The following is a 22,022-nucleotide window of genomic DNA, read 5'->3' on the forward strand; positions in this document are numbered from 1 at the left end:
GAACGAGCTGTCGTAACATTGATTATGCTTCATCTCCCGTTTGTCTGACTTCAACTCCTTTGATTTCATGTGGGGTGTGATCGAGATGGCAGATCCAGTTGTAACAGGGGGATGTAAATAAAGTGTTCACTGATAGCTGACCCAGGTGTACAATTGTAACTACTAAAATTCTATAACTGCCAATTCTTGGATGCATATGCTGAGCATCTTGATGTATATTTTTTTACATCTTTTATTTTTACTTTGTAAACAATTGTTTAAATTTTCTTTCTAGGGGACAGTCCTCCTCAATTCTGCAAGAATATATGGAGGCTGTTAGAGATCTAGATGTGTCAGCAATTTTTAACTCGACCCTTAACCCTTCTTCTTCAGGTATCGGGTCTTACTGCAGACATTGATGATCATGGTTCTCCAGTCTCCTCTGCATTCAATCTTTCTGATGAAATATGTGGTCGTGTTTCCAGTGACCCTGTTGAGATTGTCAGTGAACTTTGTTTGTTGTCTTCCTCTGCTCTTTTTTACGGCCATCCCCCCCCTTAACATTAAGCTTTTTCATTTCATTTTTTTTCGCATTAAATGAACAAAGAACTTTAACTATCTGGCGTGGATGGTATTGAGTAATGATCCGCTGTACTCTGCCTTACACATGATTTCTTCATTTGTCTTCCTTTCTGTTCACGAGATTTATAGAATTCTCCTTAAAAATAACATGTATTTCCGCTGCCTCCAAACGACTTTCAGATGCCTTTTGTTACTGTTTAACATTCGTAACCGTAAAGGAGAATCGACCATATGTGTGTCTTCAAAATTCTGATATTTGTGTTCTGTTTTATGTTTGTTTTGTGAGATACATTTTATGCTATGGAAGGTGGATTTTGCCATTGCTATTGTCTTGATTTCCGCATCATTCTTACCATCAGATGTAAAAGTACAACCAGGTACTTGAGTGTATCTACCTGTCTACTAGTCTCACCTTTACATTTGATATTGCATTTTGGTACTTCAGCCTTCTTGATTCTTTTAGCATTAAGTTGCAGCCCTTTCTTTCCATTTTCATCCGTCACTGTTGTCAGTATTTGTTGCAGTTTGTCTTCATCTGGACAGTGTCATCCATATATCTTACAAGTTGGAAGGATAAAATTGTCGCACTAGAAAAGACAACATGATTCCATTTCTGTTTGATGAAAACCAGTATTCTTTTGTTGCAGTCTATTTACTATAGTTGACCAGTTGTGTACAAATCTCAAGAGTGATAGAAGACTTCTATCATGTCTTAAAGTTGCACAATGTTCAATGAGATCGGAGATGTGCCGCTGTACAACTCGTGCTCTCTACCGATGCAAGTTATGACAACAAGACTATTACCACCACCCTCAAATCTGGGTGGTTCAACGCTTGAGGGCACAGCTGAATGCACGGTTATGGTCTTTGGTGGAGTTTCAAGTGAGGGCCACATCATGCCACCTCACATCTTCAAAGTCGGCTTAAAAGTCAACACCAAAGTGTACCTGGATGTGCTGAAGAATGTTGTGATCCCCTGCTGCAATCTGGTGGCCGCTGGCAGACATTGGGTGTGGCAGCAGGATTTTGTACTGGCCCACGAGTTCAAAAAGACCCAGGCTTGGCTTCAGAAGGAGAGCTAAGACTTTGTACCCTTCTCTCATTACCCCCCTCCTCCCACAACCTGAACCTGCTGAACTATTGCATTTGGTGATATGTCAAGAACATCACCAACATGACCTCCTACAATACATAAGCCAGCCTGATCGCCATGAGTATTTGCTGAGCTCCTGCTGGTTGTTGTGAAAAAGGCATACTCTCAGTTCCGGACCTGTATCGAGGCGGAGTGAATAGATGTCAGCTCTACTACATAATTAAGTTAACTAAATTTTTTCTAATAAAAGTTATAAAATAAAGCTGTAGTGTTGTTTTCTTTAGGGCAACACTTTCATTGTTCTACCCTGTTGTAAATTGTTGATTTTAAAATCACCTACACAAACACCTTGATTTTCAATTTTCCAATAAATTATTCTGTTGTAAATATTGAAGAGGTCAGGTGAGAAAACCTTTATTCAACTAACAAAATATGTCATGATGGTACAAGACAGCATTAAACAGTGATTTTTATAGGCACACTATATTTTTCAGACATCCAAAGAGGAAAACTTTCTTAAAACTTTTTATATACTCCTTAGATTGTAATATCTCGGATTTACAAAATGAGGTCGCATCTATATTTATTTTCATCGACTTATTGGAAGATTCTTTTCCTGAACATCTTGTGGAGCGTAAAGCTTAACTGGCTTGAAGCCAAAGTTAAGTGCGTCATTTCCTTCTATGACGTGATGTGTGACCTCGTTAAATTTACACACCTGTGTGAACTCATTCACGTAACTTTTTAATTGCTAAATTTAAGTCTTTCACTTCCTTTGTCGCCATAACACAGCAGTTAAGACCTCAGGTTTTCTGCTTTCGCATCACGGGTTCGAACCTGCCTACTAACACTTTTTTCCCTCCACACACAAACCTCCAATCATGCCGAGCACCCACGCTAGTCTATAATATAAAAGGCAAAATGTGTTTGTGTGTGTGTGTTTGTATGTCTGCAGAAACTTTCAACAGACAAAAATGGTATCATTTTAAAGCTCGGTCTCTCAGATGACAAATCTCGAAAAATTGGCTAAAACCATTAATTCTTTCACCGTCAACTGGGCCGATTTTTACAAGTTATTCAAACCTTGCATCACTGACATCTCATAAAAGATGTTATTTCGACCACCCGTGACGTCACAATCGTGGTGGGTGCATTGATAAGACCATTTGCTTTTTTTTCACCTCCTTTTCCTCCTGCGTGTTACGGGTTCGAACCTGCCTACTATTCCTAATTTTTGTTTTTTTCTGCTCAATGAACACCCTTACACACACCTCCACACACAGGCTAGTGTTCAACTAAGTGTCTGAATGTTAAACCCAAATTTTTTCAAGGTATATATTAGTAAATATAGTTGCATCAATTGTTATATTGATAAGAAGTATATTCTATATTTTTGATAGAGCTTATATAGATTCGTTTTTTTTTTGTTTTTTTTTTTTTTACATAGGCATTACCACTTATAGAGGCCAAGAGGCCACTCAAGGATAAGTGTTAAAGAGTGTACAGTAGACAATTGGACAACATAGTACTTGTTAGTAATAGAAATTCGGTAAATTTGTTAACTTATATGGAACGGTTCATCAAAATCTTGTTTACATTAGACTTGAAGACAACAAATGGAACATGTATATCAAGTCTGTTGCCCAGGCCGCTGGGAAAATGGTCGGATCTTTCTACCGCTCCAGAAGATATCTCACTACTGATAGAATTCTCTATCTGTATAAAAGCCAAGTACGTCACAAGATGGTCTACTGCTGCTACATCTGGGCTGGAGCTTCTAAAAACAGTCTATCCTGCCTTGACAATATACAAAATAGACTTTGTGGCTTAGTGGGGAATGCCCTTTTCTCTTCCCTGCAACCTCTCTGCCACAGAAGAGACATTGCGAGCCTGTCTTTGTTTTATCATTATTTCCATGGTAAGTGCTCGTCCGAGCTCCAATCTCTGGTGCCCCCTAGCCCCGATAAACACCCATCTACCTAAAACCACTGTCAGTAATTTCCCCCACTCTTTATCTGTGTCTAAATCAAAACGTAGATTCCATGAACAAAGCTTCTTTCTGAGAAGTGCACGCCTGTGGAATTCTCTTCCGTTTGCCTGTTTCCTACCTGACTACAACTTGAATGTCTTCAAGTCCAACATAAACAAATTCCTGATTAATCGCCCCCCCCCCATTAAGTAAGACACTTTATCAAATCTCCAATACCAACTATTAATACGATATTATCCCATTGATTATTGTACACAAAATAACCCTTATCCCCGAGTGGCTTCCAGACCTTGATAAGTGATGATCCGCCATGTAAAAAAAAAAAAAAATCTTGTAGTCAGCTGGAAAGCAGGAAAACGGAAGACAATTCCACAGGCATGAAGTTTTAAGAAAGAAACTTTGTTCATGGAGTCTACGTTTGGTTTTAGGCATAGATAAAGAGTGGAGGGAATTATTGATAGTGTTTTCTGTTAGACGGGTGTTTCTTGTGAAAGTTTGGCGAGGGGGGGGGGCCATAGACTGAAGCTCAGTCAAACACTTTCTATGAAAATAATGATAAAGCACAGACAAACTCGCAACATCTCTTCTGTGAGAAATAGGTTGTAGCGAAGATAAAAGGACATCTCCTACGAGGCTACGAAGTCTATTTTGAACTCTATCAAGGCAGGACAAGTCCTTTCTAGCAGCTCCTGCCCAGATGTGGCAACAGTACTCCATCCTTGGACGTACCTGGCTCTTATATAGATAGAGAATTGCATCAGCAGTGAGATATGTACTGGATCGATAGAAGGATCTCACCATTTTTCCAGCAGCCTAGGCAACAGATTTGATGTACGAGTTCCATTTCAGATCATGAGTAAAGGTCAAGCCCAGAAGCTTGTCAAAACATGAGGCCTCCCCAAGACGAGAGGCATTCATTTCAATTGATACCAAATGGGGATCAGAGCGTTGATGATGTAAAGATAAAAGCTTGATAAACATGTGATCAACATGGTGATCGCCAGTTTCTTGCCTTACATTCTTTAGACTGTAGTCTAGAGTTAAATCGACTCCTCTTTTATGTTAAAGGAGGAGATACTCATTAAAAAAAAAAAAAAAGAATTAAAAAAATAAATTGATTCTGTTATATATTATTTTTTCTTTCCTGAAAAACGCCAGAGAAATAGTTGAAACAACAACCATCAAGACGAGGATAACAGTTCTGCAAATAAATAGATTGATTCTATCCAGGAATTTTGTATTTTTTCATTGTTTTAGTTTATGATCTACATTTCATCTTATTAAAGGAGACTCTATAGTTTACATTACTGATATCACATTTTTTTGTATGTTCCAGTATAAAGGTATCCAGTGACCATAGTTGGTCTGAAATCGTTGTCTGACCTTTTTATCTCTAGTTATATTTCTTCCTTTGAGAGAAGAAAGTCTATTGTGTTTGGTATTTATTGATTCTTGCTCAAAGTAGTTCACTACTTATTGTGCTCCCATAAAAACCTGCAAATTAATCTTGCTAAGAGCTATTTCTCTCTCTCTCTCTTTCTCTCTCTCACCAAAGGGGCAAAAACTTGTTCAGTATTAATTTTGTTTGTTCTATTTTGAATGTCAAAGTTTTGTTAGGTCATCATAAACAAGAGTTTTTCTCCTTTACCTCCTTCTCTTTTTTTTTCTTTTAGCCCCATGTTTTCATTTATGATGCAACAACTGTTTTCATTCCCCCCCCCCCATTTTTTTTTACAAGAAAATCCTTCGCTTCAGAAAGCTAAGGTCTGTTTAATTATATATTTTTTCTTCAGATTTTTCTATTGATTTTTATTTTCTGATATTTTTATTTTCTTTACTGTTTTATTCATTTTTTTTTTTTTACTGTTAGTTTTTTTTCTTTACTGGTAGTTTTTTTTTTTTTTTTTTCTGGTGCAGGTTTTGAACCAAACCAACTAGATTAGAGTTGATTTAGGGTAAGGGTGATAAAGAAAGTATTTTTTTATTTTTATTTTATTTTTTTACCTTTTCATTTCCCAAAATTTTTCAGATTGTCTGTTGGCATTAATGGAGAGAAATTTTATGATGTATTCAATTCACAACTGAAAACTGTTGCCTGTTATCTCAATCTTATTTGCAGAGTGCTTCATCAACTTCCTGTTGTTTATGTGGACAGCCAAAAGATGCAAAGGAATAGTCGGTGTTGGGTCATAAACTATACCAGTACCCAAATTAATACCCTTCTCATAAGAGCAGACGTTCTTGACCTTCGGGCCAATATCAAAGTGTAGTATCTGTCCTCAGATGCTGCACTTCAAGTTCTTGTTCTCTCAGTGGAGGAGAAGTCCTTCATGACTGAGACAATTTTAATTTTTGTTCCTTTCTCCAAGTTAAAAAAAAAAAAAAAAAAACCCTGGTGTTTAACTCAGTCCCAAGGGGAGGCATTGTAAATAAGAACTATAAAAATTTACTATTACGAGCAAAAGTTTTTCTTTCTTTAGAAAATGGTTGCCTGACATGCAAAACATTGACAAATTTTGAGGCTAGTAAGTTTTTGTCTATTACTACACCAGGCAATGCTGGATAGGTACAAAGATGCCACACATGCTTGTGTGATTCTGTATAGTCACTGGATCTTAAACCCCTCTAAATGTTTATCTGTGGAAGTATTATGAGAAAAAAAAAACCAAGAATCTTCAGAGTCTGTTTCTCCTCAAGAGCAAAGCCATCCATCAAAAGATGCTTCCTGTAACTACTGCATGGGATGGTCTGTACTAATGAAAAGATTTATTTATTATACTCATATCGTCAAAAACTGTCCTAAAAGAGTACTAAAGAGTTCCTTATAAGCCTCTAAAAGCAAGAACATGTGCCCTATCCATTGACAAGATCCCCTTTAAAAATAACTATCACACTCATCAAAGCATTCTACAGAGTGATTCCCAAAACTTGCACCTATTCATGCACCGAGTAAGTACAAATGGTATGGAACAAATAAAACTCAACATAAAAAATGACATATATATATATATATATATATATATATATATATATATATATATTCATACTTATATTTAGTACTGAAAACAAATGTCTAAAGTACAGTTTGGTTTTTGCACTTTCTCCAACCATTACTTCTATAGATTGGTTTAAGCAAGAATCTCTTTATTGACATTTTGGCATAAGTTTTTGCATTTCTATCTAAGCCAAACGATATGACTGGAGATTAATTGAAGTCATGCGGTCTGACCAGGCAAGTTGTTTCCTCATCTTTTGAGCTGTTTTATACAAGGTGACCCTCAAGGATGCCACACATGTAATTGTTGATAAAATTCTCAATCATCGATACAAATAAACTTTAGTTGATGTCTTGTCCACCAAGTTTCACTTGTGAATGGCCAACAGTCTTTATTTTATCTCTGGTGCTACCAGATCAGGCTGTCTGAAGATATTGGCTTTCTGACTTAAATGCACCAAATGTTGATATTATGGTATTTTTCCTTTCTCTTTGCAAAATCCAATCATATTCTGCAATGCCCAAAAACCAATTTCTCTATAAACCAAACTAAACACTATGAATACATATTTGAAGATATAAAGAACTTGAAGTATAAAAACTTTTGCCAAAATCATTGAACTTGAAAAGGGTTGCTATGCTGTTAAACAAAATTACTGTGAATAAATATTCGCTAGATATTTAAAGATAAACAAATTCAAGCATAAAAACTTTTTTCCTAGATTTTTGTATTCAGCATTAAATAACCCAGGAAGGGTTGATATGCAGTAAAACAAAACAACCAAACCTTTATTTTATCCTTGTTCAATGACATGAAGAAGCATTTTGATGATCCTCTGATCAGTAGATGTTCTTCTGAATGGTCTCCACACTCGCCGGATCATAAGCCCCTAATTTTTATCTATGGACTGTTGTGTTTTAACCTTGTCATACATTGACGCATGAAATTTCATAATCATACCTGCTGTATTAGCTGCTTGCTTTGTATGATCCTTGTAGACTGAGGAAAGGCTACCTGCAAATAATTAACTTGAAAAAAGGCGAAGTTAAACAAAACTTGTTGGAAGACAGAACAAGTTGATACTGCTTGATCTTTGTTTCAAATCACTAATCTGTGGAGTAAAGTAGTGATCAATAATCACTATTTAATCATATCTTGGCAAAGCATTTTCACTAAACATGTTCACATATTTAGTGCATCCGATGAACTACTGGCTTCTCTCCCCTCTCTCTTTGGACCATGTGTTGTTACATCCGTTTCTATCAATTCCCAGTTGAATAAAAAATAATCTAGAGTTCACCAAGTTGATGCTTACTGAACCTACATTTCCTGTTATTATGAACTAACCAAATTATATATTAGTAGGTCTACTTGCCCAATATTTAACAGAGCTATCTGGAGAGAAATTTATAAAAACAATCCCTAGACTATAAACTGTTTCAAGAAAGGAGTTTCAGGTTATTGACAATCCTGCTTGCATGCTGTGCTTGTTTTTATATATATAAAGGGCACGTGTGCGTATATGTTTGTATGTCTTCAAAAATTTTCGACAGAGGCAATGGATCCTCATGAGATTGATATCATTTTAAAGCACGACCCTTTGGATGGCAAATATTGAAAAATTAGCGCAAAACATTAATTCCTTCACCCTCAACTGGGAAGTTTTCTACAAGGAGGGGTCGTTTTTTTTTGTGTCGCCATTTTTGCAAGTCATCATATCAGTTGGATGGACTTTGCTTAATTTCAATGTTCCGAACTTCCAGTTGGACAATGGAGACCTCGGTAAACGCGTCACTTTTATTTTTTCTCCCCTTTTTTTTTTGCATTACGAGTTTGAGCCTGCCTACCTACTATCACTTTTTTTTTCTCTCCATCCAAACTGCCTACTGTTATTTCGCCCCCCCCACTCACTATCAATTTATTTATTTTTTAATCACCCCCTTCCCAGAGTTCCTTACTCAACTCAAGCAATGCTGAGGAACCCCGCTATTATACCACATATTTTTTAAACACCTTTTAATTCCCCCAGGGGACCTTACTACACCTCCACACACCTGGGTAACGCTGGGTATCCCCGCTAGTCTTTGAATGACTGTTTCTGAGATTTGAGATGAGGATTAATGTTGGATTATTTGGACTACTGCACTTGAGTGTTAGATCCTTACAACATTTTCAACGATGTAACCTCAGAGCTTTTTTAGGTGCATCTCGTCAAACTCGGAGAATCTTTCTGTCCAACTTGGGAATTTTGTGCAATTTTAAACAGAACCCTTTATTTAATTCACAGAGGTAGCATGCTCTTAGTCTTTCAACCATAGCATGCTCTTAGTCTTTCAACCATGACTGGGTAGAATACTCAAGTGATTTGCAATTGTATTAGTATCACTCACACTGAAGCTTGAACCTGCAAACTTCCAATGACCTGTGGTGTAACTGATAAAATACTAAATAAAGTTAATTTTTAAGTGACACTCTTCTGAAGGTTGAAGGTTCAATCTTCAGTGTGGGCGATATTAAAAATGCAATTGCAAATTACTTAAAACTTCAAACTGGTCATGGTTGACAGCATAAGAGTTGCCCCCTGGAAATTAAATAAAGGGCTCCATTTGAAATTCTATGCTGATTCCTGAGTTTATCAGAAAGATTCCACAGTTCGATAAAATACATCCAAAGAACGTCTGAAATTACATCGGGCAAAACATGAGAATAACACTCCAGATGAGAACAATAGTATGTATAATCCAAATAATATAAAACAAAGAGTGTTGGACATTCATGAATGAAACTTGGTGGACAAGTCAGGCATATATTGAAGTTTATTTAATTCAGATAGTTTTTTTTTTTTGTGTGTTTTTACACAGGAATCACCACTTATCAAGGCCCGTAGGCCACTCGAAGATAAGGGTTAATGGGTATACATTAGTCATTGTGATTATAGCGTAGTAAACATAAGTAGTGGGAATTTTGTAAATTGAATTACTTAAGGGGACTGTTCATCAAGAACTTGTTTACGTTGGACTTGAAGACAATCAGATTGTAGTCAGCTGTAAAGCAAGCAATCGGAGGAAAGTTCCACAGGCATGCAGTTCTAAGAAAGAATTTTATTTGCAGAAAAGATTGTGAATTTTGATTAATGATTCCAGGAGTCAATTTTTTTTTTTTTCTAGGTTAGGGCAGTGGGATCATCTTGTATGTTTTTTTTTTTAGAGTTTGTAGGAAACACACAAGAAAAGCTGGATTATGTTTTGAAAGATTTGAAGTCCTCTTTATATCCTTCTCTCATTTCTTGGTGATTTTTTTTCTTTCTTTTTTAGTGTCATTCCAATTTGTTAACAGCTTTTCATTGTGTTCATCTTGACAACTAAAATTTTTTTTCCATTCAAATTCATATGATTCTCCAAATTACATTATCATAATCATATAAAATTCATTTTCTCTGATTTGCTACAGTTTGACATGTTTCGATTTAAAGTGTTTTCCAATTGAGCCTACACTTTTAGACATCACTACTTTATGGACAGAAATCCAAAGTGAATGTCTATTCAAGTAAAGACAAAAAGTCAAGTGTTCTGCAACGTTTATATGAATTACTTTTTAAGGTTTCATATGATTTCCACCTGATAGATCAGCATTTATTGAATGGGGCCAAAACTTGATGACCTGCAAGGAAATATCTGATATTGTAAATGAAAAACATTGTGTGTGTGTGTGTGTGTGTGTTTGATGAAGGCCTTTTCAAAAATAAAGCTTCCTATTTTTTAATTTAAGAAGTTAAAGAGCTATGAAGACGGGAGTGGCACCATTAAAATTAGCGATGTTTTGTGCTCCATATTTTACATTTCTACATGGTCACCACTATTCTCAAAGCACTTCTGCCAGGAATTCAAGACTCATCCCTGCTTCTGACACACATCCATGACAGGGGTTGCTTTCTTAGTCTCACACCGTCAATATCTGCAACAGAGAGATAAAACTTTCAGGTTGTGAATTCCCAAGTTCAGTCATCATAATGCAATTTACAATCCCTCTGATCCATTCAGGCAGAATAAAAAAAGAAATAGGAGGCAGAATGTCCTCTGTGTGTGTGTATATATATATATATATATATATATATATATATATATATATATATATATATACACACACATATATTCACACATACACACTAGTAGGACCTGTTAACCCGCATTGCCCGATGGAAGCATGAGACACCCTTTCGAAAACAAATTAAACTACAATTGTTGTTGATGGCAACTGCGGTCCCTGGAAAATAGCGGACGCTAGTGGCCATGGCCCAAATAAAATAATCTGGCTTCTACTGTCAGACATTGTATTCCAATGACAGCTAGTGAAAGCCACTGTCTGCGATTGTCAACATTGTTGGTTATTGGCGATGAGTGTTGGTTTGGGTCAATAACCTGCAGGTACTGGCGGATTCTAAAGAAAGCATTTAAGGGGAAAATATTGATACATACTTATTTGTCATGCCTAAATCAGTATAACTTCAAAAAATTACAAAAAATGGTTCATTACAAAAATAAGTAAAAACAGAAGTTTTCAAAGTTAGGGATTCTCACTGTATATTTACTCTTTAGAGTAAGCGAAATCAGTAGGAGATTACTGCCTTCTACTGATGACCGTATCTTTCAATTCGGCCATCATTTTTCTTCTCTGTATACTGCAAGCATTTTTTTTTTTTTTTTTTTTTTTTTTTTTTTTTTTTTAAGACTGCACGCCTGTGGAACTTTTCTCCAATTTACAAAATTCCCACTACTTATTTTTACTACGCTATAATCATATCTGTGGCATCTGTTGTTGCAAACCTATACTTTTTTTTCCAGAGGGGAATTCCTATAGCTACTTTATTAATATGGAGATATATTTTAGCATTCGTTTTGGAGCAGTTGCAGTTGCTGTATCCCAAACGAATGCTTACTGGGTGTGATGATGTGCTACAGTAACAGATGCAAGTTTTTAGTCAATCATGGTTCCAGCGGTGAGCGCCATAAAGATGAGGGCCAAGGATCTGCTTGGTATTGTTTCATTGTTCTGAGCCAGGTTTTCAACTAACCTCACATAGTTTTTGTCCAACCCTGAGGGAGGGCTGGTTCAATGACTTTGTAGATGGAATCATATGGGTGATTCAATATCTATTTAAAGGAAATGTTTGTTTACTTCAAGCATTATTGGTAAATAAAAATGTAGGCATTTATGAATGCTGATAGCAATGCAGAAAACCAGAATGATGAAAGAGAAGATTGATTAAAACCAACAATGAAAGACAATATATTTGAGATATTAGTTTTCACAATTATCTATTTAGTTTTTCGATAGACCTTCTGACTACATTATCAGTAAATCTAAAACTTATTGTTAACATTAATAAAATCCAGGATGGTAGGACAGTTTTTACTATTTCAGGAGGAACAATCTTTTCAAAAAAGAAAAAGTTTATTCTGTCTAAAGGAAAGAAAATATCTGGACTGAACTTTTTTTTTTTTTTTTTTTTTTTTTTTTTTTTTTGAGAAATCTATATATCTATAAAAGTGAACGTGTCTGTCTGTCTGTCTGTGTGTCTGTCTGTCTGTGTACATTTCCCTACGCAATAACTCTGTCAATTTTTAGTCTATAGACTCGAAATTTGAAATACCGGGTACTGAGATTTGGGAAAATCGATGTGACGGGTGTCAGCCAGAAATTTGGCTGTTAAGGGGTCAAATTTCAACGATTTGACCTTTAAGAACTCTACCAAACTCCTCCGACAATTTTGGGTCTAGACACTTGAAATTTTAGATATAGGTTCCTTGAACCTGGATCTAACTTAATAAAGTGATTTGAGCCCGAAACTATAAATTTTAAGGGGTCATAATAGGGGTAAAACTTTAAAAAAACTGACCTCTGCGATCTCTTACAAATTACTCAGACAATTTCTGGTTTATATATTTGAAATTTTACATAAAGGGTATTCAGAGATAGGGCAAGCTTTTTCATCAGTTTGGGTCGAAAATTTTTAGTTACGAATATATAAATGCACTCATGTATGTCTGTTTGCATGTCTGCCTTAAACTGTCAATAGAGGCGACGGATTTTACCAAGATCAGTATTGTTTTAAAGTTCGATCTTTCATACGACAAATATCGAAAAATTGGCTAAGAACATTTATATCTTCCCCTTATACTAGACACTTTTCCACAGGGGGGGGGGTCGCTTTTTTCGCCGATATTTTTGAAAGATATCCTCTCCTTTCGATTGTCTAGCCTTAATTTTAAAAAATGTCGCTTCCGGTTTGGCGGTGGTCGTAACAGCATAAACGTTAGGTTTTACCCCGTTATTTTCCTCCTTTGCGGTACGGGTTCGAGCCTGCCTTCATACAACAATTTTTTTTTTTTTTTTTTTGCTTAACATACACATCCAAACACCCGGGCAACGCCGGGCTGAAGTGCTAGTAGTAGAATAAAAAAAAAAAGCAGGATGGACACAGAAGACAAAAAACGTTTTCTGAAACTATATGGCTAAAGAATAGTCTGTTTTTTTTTTTTTTTATGGGGTCGGCTTTAAAAGAAAACTTCATTGTACCCTTGCCGTGAATCAACAACTTTCTATGCACTTGACCTTTAATTAAGCATTTCAAGTAGGTTGTCATTAGTTCTCTTGTCAGTTTGTATTGGCTACCGTTAGAAGAAGGTATCAGTTGAAGTGACAAATGTTGACAGGTGCTTGCCCCATGTAATGTGTTTCTGAGCGTTTTTGTTAACAAGGCTAAGTAAATTGTTGATTAGTGAGGTTGTTAATGTTCAATGTATGGCCCCCTCCCCCCTGTAACTTCAATTCCTATAACTTTATTACTTAATTTGGCTGATCAATTTATTTTCTCTTTTTTTTTTTTTTATAGTGTTTCTTCTTTTTTACTCACCTCCTAACATTTAGGGGGGGGGTCATAGTATCATAAAACAATCTGTTCTAAGTGGCAGACTTCTGTAGAGTGATAGGTCAATCCTTATTTCAAGTGATAATAACTGAAAGTAATATAATTAACTTTCACCCAGTCAATGTCTGACAGAATGAGAAAAATCTATCTCTGTGAATTAAACAAAGGGTTAAGGCCAAAATTCTGTATACCTGAAGAAGGTTGGTGGTTACATCAGCCAAAATGTGAAAACAATAACAAAGATGAAGGTACTTATCCACTTCAAGACCTGATTTCTGGCAACTTTGCATCAGCATCTTCCAATTGGTTACATAAGCAGCCAGAAGTGAAGATTGTTAGATGATTGATTCAAAATGCAGCATTCCTCTCTTTTTATCATGTTAAGAGTGGCTTTCTGTTTAGACAGCCATTCTTAATATGGCCAAAGGGGGGGGTATTAGATGTTGACATTGCATGTTAAGTTATTTTTGGTTTAAAAATTTTTTTCTTGATTTAATGGATTTCACTTTCATTGAAATGTATCATATTTTGACAGCTGATTGGATAACTGCTTCAATATCTTCCGGTTTCTCCTGTAACCTCCTAAAAGATGTTGATACGAAGTTGTTGGAGATTGGGTCATAAACTGGAGAAGTACCAAGATGAGAATAGTAGTTTGAATAATCCAAATATTAATGTTTTTGCGTTATTTATTTAATAAAAGCATTAGAATGTATGTTAAACGCCTATTAAAATCCTTTTTATTTTTTTATTTTCAGAAAATCCTTTGAATTAAAGTGGTCACAAAATAGTGACGAAAACATTTCATCTTATTAATCATGTTTTCATCTGACGTCTGGTGAAATTGGTTACCATACAGGTAAGGGTTTCAATATTTAACATTTTTTTTTTTGTTCTTGTCTATAATTCACCCTATATTAAAAATAATAAAGAAATATCTGTATGATATATGCACCCATAATGAAACAAAAGTATTGTATTTCAAAAATCATAAAAATCGATCAAGTAGTTTTATTTTTAAAGGATTCTCACCCATCATTTGTGAAAAAAGTCTTAAGAAACAAATAGAGATAACACAACAATAATTCATACTTAATGAATTCATGTTATAGTTCCTACAAATTCCAATTAATGACTTTCTCAGTATACACCAGCAAGACTTCTGCTAAACGGACAACGGAAATTAAAAAGAAACTGTTTTATTAAATACTAGCAGGGGCACTTGGCATTGCTCGGTCATAAAATGCACTTCAATATATTTTAATTTATGCAGATTTCGTATTATAGAGTCAATTCTCTATCGATTATTTCATAATTTATTGTACCCAATATATAGTCATGATTTATAAAGTAAAAAAAAAAAAATTGAGTGCCAACAAAATTGAAATCAAAATATAATAAAACATAGTTTCATGATTGAAAGTATGTCTACAAGTTAAGCAAATACTGAAGTTTATTTATATTCAATATGGTTGGACTGTGGAAAGGAATGTGAATTTCATAAAAACAAGATTCAAGCAAGCAAAGACGCACGGGCGATCCACAAAGTTTCATAATAATTAAGATAACCTTTTTTTTTTTTTTTTTTTTTTTTTTTTTTTGTGTGTGTGAACTGCGTGAGAAAAAAAAATGAATTGTTCTAAAATGAATCTTTGATTTATTCATATCTTTATAAATGCTCTACACATCTGTTTAGCTGTTAGATTTGTCCAATGGTGATGCTAACTTCCAGAGTAAGAAATGAGGTGTATTAAGGAAAACCAGATGTTCACGGGTTTCATTAGACGTAACTTTTCGGCACTCCATGTGAAAATATAGCTTGCATTTCATATGGCACAGGTGGTTTTCAGTATTGCCTTTGGTTCACCCTAAATAAGGCATGTTGCCGCTAAAGCATGGGGGGCTATTCTGATAGGGGCTTGATTCATGCAGGCATAACCTGGGTGGGAAGTTGGCAGCAAGCTATTTGGTCATATCACATTTGACTTTCTGCACCTTGGTTTGGCCGATGAAATGGGGAGCAAGAATAGAATTCCGAAAGCAAGCAGTCAAAGGAAAGAAATTATTTGAGTAGGATACGGGCAAGTGAGAATTTTTCTAGCTTGGTAGAGAGAGCTTATCTTTTTGGTAGCATCTTTGTTGCCTGAGATAATCCGGTTAAGGAGTTTCAATATTGGACTTTTGGGAAAGATGTTATTGGACATGAAAACAAGATATGGTCACCTCTGATTAATGATTAACATGAAAGCTTCCTCTCCCCATGTTAAAAATGGCTTTATTGTCCACTTAACAATGTTTGATTATCCATCCACATGGACAGTAGAAACTGGAAGCCAAAAAGAGCGAACAATCTTAGCTATAACCATCAAAGTTTGTCAAAAGCCAAAACTTAAAATTGGTGAGATTTATTTTAAAATGCTTCAGAATCAGAACCAAAACATTTAGTTTTCTAGTGGTATTCGCTACCATATGACCTAAGCAGAAATAGATATCAAGACTTTAAAAATTTAAACATATATTTGTGCATGCATGGAGGATATAAATTAAGTAACTTACATTTGCCAAGTTCCAAATTTTCGATGTTGACCTCTTAGCAGCATTTTTCAGCTAAAAACCAAATCGAATTTGTTCCACAGGTCAAAATACCCCATGACAGTAATTTGGTAGACACACACACAGATAATGTCATTAATATATATATATATATCTATACTCTTATAAATTTGTTTCTTTTGTGTATTGATATTCATATTAAAAACCTTTTTTCTATTTATTTGAAAAGAAAATACAACTTTCTGATATATGGGTCGTGGAATTGCATTCATCTGCAAAAGATCTAGCTAATTTGCATATTCTTTTAAACATTCGTTTTAATTAATTACTTATTAGTTTTTTTTGTTTTCTTATGGGATGATAATCTTTAGTTAACTATTATGTGTAATTATATTCATGCAGATATTCTACATGATTTATACTTGCATAATATTTGCGTAAAAAGTTAATAGTAAACACAAACCTCTTTCCATATATACGTATATATATTTGTTTAAAACATTTTGCCTACCAAACTCCTATGTCAATTTTTGGCCTACAGACACGAAACTTAATATATAAGGTATTTGAACCTTTGTGAAACTTTATATTTGGGTTTTAGCCAGGGAATATCGGTGCAAAAGTGTGACAATTTAAAAAATGGAATTTGCTAAGATGAAGGTCAAACGACGGCATGAAGAATATGCATGCCTGATGTAATAGCTACTGGTTCACATTTTAATTTTTAGCCTTGCAGCAAACATGTCTTCATAGCTCAGTCATTAACGTCAATGGAAAAAAAAATTGTAAGATAAACGTTTTGGTTTTGAGTCTCGGTGGTGGCGCATGAATGATTTTTTAAAAAACTTTTCAAATCATTACTATATAGTTGGTCCAATATAATAAATATGAAATCTGCATTAATCAAAATATCATATTCAAACGTATTTTACAGCTGGGTAATGCTGGACAGCCTGCTAGTGTGTGAGATATTAATTATAGATTTCATTTGATAGACAGAGCCACCTGCTGTTTCAATGTTTGAGAAGCAAATAGGTAATTGACTGCTCTAATCAGATATAACAAACATAGAATAGTTTTTTTTTTCCTAAGAATTTTTTTTTCTAAGAATTTTATATTATCATGTATCCAAATGACTTAAGCAAAGTTAATTGGGCAATTTAGTCAGGTGACTAAGCAGGTATTTCAATCAAAAATCTATTGATCTAATCAAGTTAAATAAGGTACATTTTAACACCTATGAAAATATCAGTCAGAATATCAATTCCTGTATGAATTTTATCTTATCTTTTGTGAAAAAAATAAGTTGATTTTAAGATCGATTGTGTAAGAAAAAAAATGGTCTTTTTTCTTTTTTTTTTTATAAAAAAAACAATTTTTTATCGCTTTTAAAACGTCAAAATTTGAATACTTCTATCATCTAAATTATTCAGAAACCTTATGCCCCCCCCCCAATGAAATCATTAACAAATTTTAGTTATTTCTGCAACTAACCAAATTTGTTAATAGACCAATCTATGCCTGAGTTAACCACCAAGTTTTGTTAAAAAAAAATTTTTTTAATCGTAATTGGATACAATGCCCAGTACCACTTGAAAGTTCTCTTTTGGCCCTGATTTCGGTTTTCAATTCAGGAATAGTTTGGGATTCTTTTGATAGACATTGTCTTTGAGATAATTCCACAGATAAAAATATAAAGCTGCCTTTGCAATTTCTTGCAACTTACATAAGTCTTATACCAAATCTGTTAAATCCAAAGTTACTGAGCAGAATCAGTATTCGCCCATCTACAAATTATTATTGCCACATCTGGGCTGGTGCATTTACCACAAGGCCCCCAAAACAATCTCCAATTTAATAGGTCCCACTCTGCCAACCAAGCTCCAACTCTGTCCCATCGTTGCAATCTTCCATCCCTATGTCTGTTTTACTTTAATGGAATTTGCTTTGATGAACTATTAGGTTGACAAGAAAGGTCTCGCGGAATTTTTATTTCAAATGATGTATTTTCAAATAGGTTTTCGTTATAATACCTTTACTTTATATATCATTTTTAAGAGCATTTTTCACTCTATCTGATCATTTAAATTGCAATCGTTTCAAACCAATTGTCTTTTCAGAACATTGAATACAGATGGGGAAAAAGCAAATTCACACAATATTGTTATTTCAATTCAAGCTAGGTTAAAAATCTGCCAAAACAGCTCACGATATCAATGAAGCATTTAGCCTAGGAACCACTACTGAACACACAGCACAATAGTAGTTTAAGAAATTTCGTGGTGGCGACAAGTCTTGAAGATGATTAGCGAAGTGGTCGGCCATTGGATGTTGGCAACGATCAATTAAGAGTCTTAGTCGAAGCTAATCCACGCACAGCTGCTTGAGAACTTGCTTCTGAATTAAGCAATGTTTTTTGACTGGGTTGTGACTTGTGATAAAAAGTGGGTTCTTTATGATGACTGGCGACACTCCGCTCAGTGGTTAGACGCCGATGAAGCTCCACAACACTTGGCGAAGCCACAGTTGCACCAAAAGAAGATTATGCTGACTGTTTGGTGGTCTGTGACCGGTCTCCTCCATTAGTTTTTTGAATGCAGGCGAAACCATTACGACAGTGAAGTACTATCAACAAATCGATGAAATGCATCAGAACTTTGTTAACAACACCCAGCATTAGTCAACAGAAAAGACCCAATTCTCCTCCATGACAATGCCTGACTGCACGTTGCTAAACTGATCTTGCAGAAGTTGAATGAATTGGGCTACGAAACTCTGCTGTATCTGCCATACTCCCCAGACCTCTCACCTACCGACTACCAATTTTTCAAGCATCTCAACAATTTTCTGCATGAGAAATGCTTCAAAAACTTAAGTGATATCAAAAACGCCTTCAGCAACTTCATTACCACCAGGACGTAAGATTTTTACATTACTGGCATAAATACACTTGTTTTGCATTGGCAGTAGTGTGTTGATTCTGATGATGCTTATTTCAATCAATAAATTTTTGTTTGAGCTGAGATATGTTTATCTGAATTTAAAAGTTAAAAATTGCAAGAACTTTCTTGTCAACCTGATAGCAGAACTTATGCTGATTATGGTAAATACCCCGACTAATCTGACATGCAGCAAAATCCCATTCCTACACTAGAAATTCCTTCTTTTGTTTGAACTTGTAGACTTTGGAATTCCTTCCCTGTTTCCTGCTTCCTTTCCATGGCTTCAGAGCATATACTGTACCTGATATTAGCAAATCGTCACCCATTTCAATTCTGACCAAACTCAACCTTGCTTAACTTCAATGATCTAAAACCAGTGTGTCAATGTAATTATGTTTGGATATATAAGAATAAAGATAGAAAAAAGAAAAGAAAGGCTTGGTTCTCAAGAGTTTTGAAGAATTACAAAACAAGTACTATGCAAGACTTTTGTTATGATAAATCTTCAACATCGGACAAAGAAAATCTTTTTGCAAAGACTTTGTTTCAAATTTCACCGTTTACAGTCCATATTTTGGATTTCCCATTATGACTGAGAACGGCAAATGATATCCATGTAAAAACTATGTGCTACTAGTTTGACGACTGCCTACTCTAATGGTCTTTCTGTTGGCTTTTCTTTCATCTTCTCTTTCAGATGTAATTGTCTCACATTGGCGAGACCATGTTCGTCAGATGCTGTCGGCTCATCTTGGTCTTCTCTGAGCCACAACTTGCATTTGACTATGTCCAACTCGCAACTGTCCACAACTGTTGCAAAACTCGGTCACTCCTCCAAAACTACCTGTAAACTAACTCTAAATATGAGGTGCCTTAAATAAGTTTCCAGACTTTTTCGTATGGGCACTTTTATTCATAGTACACATATGAAACTCTAATCTGCTTCAAAGTAATCTCCTCCGGCTGCAATGCACTTATACCATTCCAACAACTTCTGAAAGGCCCCATGGAGGTTCTCTTGTGTGAGTGTGTAAATTACCCTAATCGCAGTCTCGTTCATCTCCTCAATTGTCTCATAACGACAGCCTCTAAGGATTTCTTTGAGCTTAAGGAATAACCAAAAGTCACAAGGAGTAAGGTCTGGACTTATATGGAGAGTGAGGTCTTGATACCCATCTTGGTCCTTGTGACAAGAATGAACTTGTGGACTGGTGCATTGTCTTGGTGGTAATGCCACTGACCCAATTTGAAGAGTGCTGGCCTCTTCTGGCAGAATCTCTTCCTGAACTCCCTTAAAACCTCAACATATTGTTGACTGTTTGTCTGGTGGGAACTCAGTGCGTGTAGATCATGCTTGTACCCTCAAAAAGAGGGATCATCATAAATTGCTGGGTGGATTTGTTCTGTCTGGCTTTCTTGGGTCTGGGAGAGCCAGCATGCTTCCTCTAAGAACTTTGTCTCGTGGTTTCTGGGTCATAGTAGTAAATCCAGCTTTCATCGCAGATCACCAGAGCATCAAAAACTTGAATTGATCAGCTTGACTCTCTCTCTGCTGTCATGATCAGGCCATGTTTGTTAGTTGCCATCAGCTCATCTGCCTTCTCTGAGCCACAATTTGTGGTTGAACGTTTTTTTTAAAATGAGGGCATTCCAAAAGTAATGCCTCCTCTTTGTTATTCTGTCTGAGTGGATCAGAAAGGATTGCAAATTGCATTGTTATGATGACTGAAGTTATGCATTCATGGTGTGAAAATTTCATATATCTATTGAAGATATTAAGTGTTAAATTCTAAAAAAGCAAAAGTGCATTGAGAATTGCTGTACCTATATAAATTCTCAAGCAGAAAAGTTTGCTCGTTTCAATAGTACCACTCCCATCTTTGTAGCTATTCAACTTTTTGAGTATAAAAAAAAATAGAAGTCTTTAGTTTTGGAACGACTTTCATATTTACCCTCTCTAATGTAAATGTTCATTTTCATGATCTTCGACAAAATCATGACTTTTCTCAATGGGGAAACTCTAGAGAAAGTCAGTCACTTCAAGTACTTGGGCTAAATGTTCGTAAACATCAAGGTTTTGATAACATCAATGTCTAAATCAACAGTCGCCTACAACCCCATCTATGGTCTCAACCCAAAAACACAATAGACATGAAAGCCCTTGTTCAGACGATCCCTGTGAAACCTGGCAGATAAGAGCTGCAGATTACAATAGACTATAAATGTTTGACCTATACTGTCTCCATCGAATTCTGCAGGTTAGCTGGCATTTCGTCTCCAGTACCCAAAGTGAGACACGATGCAAAATAGTCCTGAATCTCTTTGCTGATTTGGCCACACTGCGTGTCACAGTCCAAGTGAGTTAATTCACGAAGCAATAGCTCTGAAACGACTCAAGATTGGTGAAAATGCCCAGGATGCAAGCTGAAGACGTGGTTACAGATTATCAAAGGTGATGTTGGACCTAGCGCTGGTGCTCAGATCTTTGCTACTTGTCCCAAGACTGGCACCCATCACTGTCTTGGCGGCTTTGAACCGCCATGCATAGGCATCTCGCAAGCAATAGATTAATATCAAACTTCATTATACAAATAAATAAAATGTATTTTATTTACTTCCTTTCCACGAGGTTAGACACAAGGTCAAGTGTGGGTGTAAATTTTGGCACACCCAGGTTTTCAGTCATGCTACTAGTTCCAGTATCATTTGTACATTGGTAAATCCAGTTTCGTGTTATGTACTTTCCACTGATGAATATCTTTTGATTCTTCGTTGTAACAAAAAAAATGTGGAGTAGCTGCTTTTCCTTTGCAATAAAATTTTTTTCTCTTTCTCTTTAAAAAAGAAAAAAAATTCTGAGTAATATCAATTTCATACATACATGTTTTATATATCTATATATATATATATATATCTAGAAAAGTGAACGTATGTGTGTACATTTCCCTACGCAATAACT

General features: G+C 35.4%; 1 protein-coding gene across 2 annotated transcripts in view; it reads left to right on the forward strand.

Moving 5' to 3' along the window:
• The window catches only part of LOC145287807 (E3 ubiquitin-protein ligase RNF13-like), a 287,508-nt gene that overhangs the window by 54,053 nt on the left and 211,433 nt on the right, over nt 1–22,022 (forward strand). For both annotated transcript variants that reach the window (XM_080135655.1, XM_080135654.1), the window contains exon 2: nt 14,327–14,427. The gene's annotated coding sequence lies outside the window, so the exon portion shown is untranslated. The remainder of the gene's footprint in view (nt 1–14,326; nt 14,428–22,022) is intronic.

Source organism: Euprymna scolopes, chromosome 11 (assembly GCF_053919585.1).
Source record: "Euprymna scolopes isolate OS-2025 chromosome 11, ASM5391958v1, whole genome shotgun sequence".
NCBI lineage: Eukaryota > Metazoa > Mollusca > Cephalopoda > Sepiida > Sepiolidae > Euprymna > Euprymna scolopes.